At 40.0% G+C, this 7,024-nt stretch overlaps 1 protein-coding gene across 1 annotated transcript in view; it reads left to right on the plus strand.

Moving 5' to 3' along the window:
- TENM3 (teneurin transmembrane protein 3) overlaps nucleotides 1-7,024 on the plus strand; it is a 672,586-nt gene that overhangs the window by 454,864 nt on the left and 210,698 nt on the right. The window lies entirely within an intron of this gene.

A 7,024-nucleotide genomic window follows, 5' to 3' on the forward strand; every position in this document is an offset into this window, starting at 1 on the left:
TGTAGCACTTTCCTGACTTCTTCCTTATTTTCCTCCACCCCTCTGTGAAGAAGTTGGATTTTTCTTGATATCACTTTCCTGAATTTCTTCTCAGGCCGATCCAAAGCCTGCTCTTCTTTTAATGGGATGTCTATGCCTACCTCCAACTCATTTGTCTCAGTTACTCTTTTTTGTTTCTGAACATGTGCTGAGGTCATTTGTTGTTTGTTGGACATTTTCAATAGTTAGATGTGTTTTCAATGATTAAATGAATGTATGTTGCTATATTATTAAGCTTATTAAGTGCCTTCTTGTGGATGTGTTCCAGAGATAGGCTTCCCTTTTCACGTCTCTTATTACTCATTGTGAGTAGTCTTAGCAGGTAATGGCTATCTATGTAATGTGTAGCAGTTGGCATTGACTCTTTCCCGGGTGGTGGGATATTACAGGGTATACTTGTATCTTGGTTATTTGGTCATGAGTGCTGTCTCTTCTTGGGTAATATAGAGTGAGAATGCTCACACCCCAAGGCAAAAAATAGGAAAAAAAGGCAAGAAAAAAAACAGAAACAAAAGTAAAAGCAAAAACTAAAAAATGAAAAGCAACAACAAAAAAACCTATAGCAAATTATTAGTTCAGTAGTCTTTGCTGAGTACGTGTGCGTGCCACCTTCAGTGATGGGTGGTGGTATCCATTCATACAGGCACCCCCTCTAGTCACCGCTGTGAAGGTACACAGAGAAAATGAGAAATGAGTGGAAGAAAGATTCTTCACACTTTTGTCTCTGATGATCGCTTATGTCTCTCCATATCTACAACATCGCTCTCCCTTTAGTGTGTTTTTAACAGGTGTTGGGTTTACACACAGATCTTGTATAAAGTAGTTGGTGTTGGCTCTTCTATGTTGAGGTTTTACAGGGTACAAATACGGCTCAGCTGTGTGGCCAGATTTGCTGTCCCTTGTTAGATAAGGCATGAGTAAAAGCTCCCGCCCAATTGGGAGAGCCAATTTCCAGGCTAAATCTCACAGTCAGATGCCCTGACAACCCGCCAGAGGATTTGCCTCTGGACGTTTCAGCTGGGACCCTCAGCTGCTTTTCGCCATGGGAAAATTGTGTTCTGAGTGCACAATGCCGGACCCTTTTGGGGGTATGTTCCCACTCACATGAAGGCACCTGGGCTGGGCAGAAAGGATGTGACAAGGCGGGGCACAGGAGTTGAAGGAAAAATAGGGAAAGAAGAAAAAAATTACACCTCTTTTTCCATAAGTCGCTGGGTGGTTTTCGTTCCCTACTGCTGGCTGTGGCCCGCCCTCTGACCTCTGGCCAAGACTGGGTCAGAAACAGAGATCCAACTAATTTAGGTATCTCTGCGTTCCTTCTTGCTCTGTTAGATTTCTCTACCGGTTGTTGTTGTTAGGTGCCATCGAGTTGGTGACCCATAGCGACCTTATGCACAGTAGAACGAAACACTTTCTCGATCCTGGGCCGACCTCATTACCATTGCCACACTTGAGCCCATTGATGCTGTCACTTTGCCAATCCATCTCTCTGGGGGACACCGGAACTATTTCCCCTTAGTTTATATTGAATTTAAAGCTCAGGGATTGTCCCGGCAAGGCGGTTTTTTTGTTGTTGTTGTTTTGTGTTTTGGTTTTGGGCTTTTTCGTGTTTCCACCGAAAAGACTTTCCTGAGTCCCTTTCACTTCCTCCACCCCCAAACTAGAAGTCTTCATTTGTTTTTTATTGTTGCTTTGTATTTGTATTAAGAGCTACTCGTTTTTCCCCCTTTAAGGTAATGATTTAAAGTTTCCCTTTCATATATTTTTGCTGTTAAAAACCAGCCTTCCTCTATGTTCCAAATCATAACGACCTTGTATAGGATTTCCAAAGAGCTGCTGGTGGATATGAACTGCTGACCTTGTGACTAGCAGTCCAGTGCTTATCCTACAGCACCACATTGAAAACTGTCCTTTCAAAGAAGAAATGTCATAAAAGACAGAAGTATTCATTAATAAAGTAAAGAATACCTTGGAAGGATCACAAATATAACCCTATGCCCACTTCCTTAAAAATGTATAGAAGTCACTGCTGAGAAGAATGAAATGCTGTGTATCTTACCATTGGGTCTTCTAATTTCATTGTAGATACTTAATCTTCTTTCTAACTACATTTGTAGTTTATCAAGTTAACGGAATAATACAATTAGTGAGTCTATATGAGTTACATAGAGTTTATATATAAAACCTAACCATATTATTTCAGTCATTTCAGAAAATCACAAATTATACCATCATGTTCTATTTTTAGAGTCAAGTTATTTTTAGATGCTTTTCACTTCTTCAAGGAGCCTCTTTATGTTCTTAGAAAAGAATCACAGATAGAGAAGTGGTACATGTTTAAAGTGGGAAAAGTGGGCCATTTATTTTTAGGACAGGAGACGAAGACCACCAACTACATACAGAGCACGTCTCCAAGGGCTCAGAGACTGCAACATCCTTTGTACTTTGCTTTGAAATACATTTCCACAAATGCTCCACAAATATTCATTAATAATGGTTGCTGATGGTTGTGTGCTGTGGAGTCCTAACTCATTACGACTCTACGTAGGGTTCCTGAGGCCATAAATCTTTTTTGGGAGCAGAAAGCCTCATCTTTCTCCCATGGAACAGCTGGTAGTTTTGAACTGCTGACCTTGAAGTAAGCAGCCCAACTCATAACCACTATGCTACCAGAGCTCCTGGTAATTCATCTAATATAGTTAGATGAATCAAGGATTAAGGAGAACTGTTCAAATGATTGCAGATTAGTGGGAAGTAGCTGTAACAGTGGCTTTCTAGGAACTTTCCCCACCTGGCCAGCAGAATGGGATGAGAGGATTAAGGGAAACTGAGAGCTACTTGTCAGAGTATCCCTTATCCCTTGGATCAAGGGATCCAAGTAGATTCTGTACCATTGTGCTGCTTACATGCTGCACCTCACAGGCAACAGAGTTGGATAAGGGGGACACTCACTAAATGTTTCTGAATGAATAGTGAGCAACAGATCACTTGAACTGGTTATACCTAGATTCCTAAAAGGTCAATTTTTGCTAGTTTTCATTTGACAGCCACACATACACAGATATTCAGTGACTTACATTATCTCCCTCAAATATAACCCCTTGGAGGGTAAATGGGCTTTTACCAAAGGGATGTTTTAAAGTAGGGGTGTCTTCTGGGTTTAGCCATATCATTTTAATATACCAGCCTTCCTCTAAGTATTTTCATGTCCCTAATAGGTTAAATTTATGGAGTCCCGGTGTGGTACTCTAGGATAAACACTGGACTGTTAACTGCAAGGTCGGTGGTTCATACCCACCAGCCACTCCTAGGAAACCCTACACAGGGTTGCTATGAGTCAGAACTGACTCTGTGACACTTAACAACAGTAGCAATAGATCATAGGTACCCTGGGGTGGCAATGTAGGATAAGCACTAGACTACTAATTGCAAGATTGGCAGTTCAAACCAACCATATGCTCCTCAGAAAACCTATACAGGATTGCTGAGTAAGAACCGACTCAATGGCTCTTAACAACAACGGCAGCATCTCAGTTAAAAGGAGAGCCGTGGCCCAGCAGCTAAGTGCTTGGGTTGCTAACCAGAAGGTTGGTGGATAAAGCCTACCCAGCAGCTCCACAAGGGAAAGGTCTGGCAATTTGCTTCTGTAAAGATTTACAGCCAAGAAAATACTAAGGGACAGTTCTACTTTATCTCCTGGGTTCGCATCGCTATGAGTCAAAAAAGACTTAACAACAACAGCAGTTTTATCTTTTAATAATGGTCACTAAATTGTCCTAAACTGTCATAATATGAAAGAATTGACGTTTTCAGGTTATATATTCATCCACTTTCTCCAAAAACCCAAACAAAGCCTAGAAAACATTTTATACTTAAATAAGTCATTAACATGCAACATACTTGTTACATAACATTTATGTGTATAGCTCTTGAAGCAATTATGGAAGAAAAAAATCCAAATGAAAATCTTGAGTCAGTACAATAAGCCTTTGAATACTGAGATAGATCCTTGGGGTTTCAATGACAAGACTGATAATAACTCATAAATGAATTCTCCATTTCATGATAACAGCAAACTTGGTATTTTTGCAAGCAGGGAATACTTGATAAATCATGTAAATGATCGTGTTCTGTATTGGGAATGCTCTTGAAATAGTTCCTTTAACCATGTTCTTTAATCTTGACAACTGTTAACTTCAAAGATTCTCTAGCTACTGGTAATAACTAGCCCCTTTGGACAGCTGATCATGATGGTTAACACTTTGTTCTGTTAGATTTGTTGTTGTTAAAGTGGTGTCGAGTCGGTTCCAACTCATAGCAACTGTGTTAGGTTTTGCAAGACCGGCTGGTGGGTTTGAACCGCTGACTTTGTGGTTAACAGCGCCATACCAAGGCTCTCTATTAAATTGGAGGGTGCATAACTCTTTCACTCAAACAGCAGAACCTGGAAACAATAGAAAAATAATGGAAAGTTAGGTAAACAGTCTGTGTAAAATCCTAACTTTACCCGCTTGGTGACAGAAATAACAGCTTGATTATCAAAAGTCTCTTTTGTCACCTTCAGTAATGACTGTCAGTAAGTAACTGGAGTAACTAATTTCTAAACAGAATCCTGGTGTAGGATAAGCACTGGACTGCTAACCATGTAATCAGAGTTTCAAACCCCCCAGCTGTTCCTTAGAAACCCTATATAGAGTCGCTATGAGTCGGAACTGACTCGACAGTACTTAACAACAACAACTATAACAACAAGCAGCATGTTTAGATGTCTTAAACAACGTCTACATAGCTATTGTCATTGTTAAGTGCTGTCTGGAAAGTTGATTCCAACTCATAGCAACCCTACATAAGGTTTCTTAGGAGCTTTGGTAGTGTAGTGGGTTACGAATTGAGCTGCTGATTGAAAGTTCGGCAATTGGAATCTATCAGATGCTCCAGAAGGAAGATGAGACTTTCTGCTTCCATAAAGGTTTACTACCTCGGAAATCCTATACCGGTCACTATGAGTCAGAACCTACTCCACTGCACATTTGTTGTTGTTGTTAAGTGCCATCGAGTTGGTTCCAACTCATAGCAATCCTGTTTAGGGTCTCTGAGGAGCAGCTGGTGGATGTGGACTGCCGGCAGTGTGGTTCGCAGTCCAGTGCTGATCCTAAAGCGCCACACCAGAAGTCCAAAACCATCATCAAATAGGGTTTCTGGGAGTCCTGGTGTGGCTCTATAGAATCAGCACTGGACTACTAACTGCAAGGTTAGTAATTCAAACCTCAGAAACCTTATACAGGGTTGTTTTGAGTCAGAACCAGCTCTGCAGCACTTAACAACAACAACGGATGTCTGAGGAGTGACTGGTGGTTTTGAACTGCCAACCTTATGGTTAGTTGTTGTGGTTAAGTGCCATCGAGTCAGTTCTGACTCATAGCCACCCTGTATGGGGTTTCCAAGGAGTGGCTGGTAGATTTGAACCACCAACCTTACGCTTAGCAATCCAGTGCTTGTCTTATAGCTCCACGCCAGGACTCATTGTGGTTAGTAGTCCAGTGCTTATCCTACAGTGCCATCTTAGTATTTTATTGTAAGTGCCATCAAGTGGTTCCGACTCAGAGTGACCCTGTGTAGGGTTTCTGAACCTGTAAATCTTTTCAGGAATAACTGGTAGACTCAAACCACCCACCTTGTGGTTCGCAGTCCTGTGCTTATTCTTCAAAGCCATCACGGGTCCCCCTCTACATAGTTAAGAAGGAAAAAATACAATTAAATTTTTTTCTTATTGTTGTTTAGTATTATCATTTATATAGCAATGTTGTTTTTGCTAAGTGAAGTAGAGTCGGGTCCAACTCATAACTACCCTGTACAGATATTCTGAGGAGTGGCTAGTGAGTTTGAACTGCCGATCTTTTGGTTAAAACTGACCTTGAGGTCCAGTGCATTGTCCTACAGTGCCACACCAGGACTATGAATCAAATATTCTGGCAGTTAAATAGTCTCATCATTTTGGTAGTCAATTTGAGCCCTGCTGTGGAGCTGTGGGTTAATGCGCTGGACTGCAAAGTCAGTTTGAACCAGAAGGTCGGTGTTCAAGCTTACCAGCCATTCCTCGAAAACCCTATATAGGGTCGCTATGGGTTGGAACCAACTCAACGGCACTTAACAACAACAACAATCAACAATGATTCTACTTTCTCATTATGACATCATGCCTAAAAAGAGGGAAGTGAAAATATATAGTATAACAATAAAAATATTAGCAGCTGCTCTTTACCTCTCCTTATCACCTATCCCCCTCAAAACTCTTTTAAGCAAGAAAGCCTAAAATTTCAGAATATTAATTCATAATAATCATTGGAACATGCTATTGCAAGTGTTAGGTCATTTGAGTACCGAAATCTATTGTTGACAAAGAGAACAATTATCTTTTTAAATGACAACCAGAGTACATATAATATCAAAGATTTCAAAAGGAATACTGATCATAAACTAACCCTATCTGAATCAACAATGTGTAGATTATTGAAATATTAGCCTTAGATGTTAATAACAAATAATAATGGATTAAAATGCCAAAATATTGGCTAACACATTCTTTCAGCATGTATATGAACACAGCAGGAAATTGAAAACAAAAGCTAATTTATGGAAAACTATGTATTACTAATGACAGTTTAGACCACTAGGGGTCCAAGTTACAAACTGCAGTCTTTACATGAGATGCTTTCATTTCACATTGAATATATTGATATAATTATAGGATGTACATCTAGAAGAAAGAGTAGCGATCACATGGTCCAGGCCCTTTATTTTTTCTAAGTGAGACACCTGTACCCCAGAGAAACTTGGTGACTTTCCAAGGTTTCGCAATTTTAGTGCCAAAATTGAGACAGGGACCCAGTTCCCTTTTTTTTTTTTTTTTTAATGTCTTATTGTGAATTATATGGTAGTTTACATGGGAGAACTTTAATTTTACATTCATTCTATCGTATATCAT

This window comes from Chrysochloris asiatica, unplaced genomic scaffold (assembly GCF_000296735.1).
Source record: "Chrysochloris asiatica unplaced genomic scaffold, ChrAsi1.0 scaffold00011, whole genome shotgun sequence".
Lineage (NCBI taxonomy): Eukaryota > Metazoa > Chordata > Mammalia > Afrosoricida > Chrysochloridae > Chrysochloris > Chrysochloris asiatica.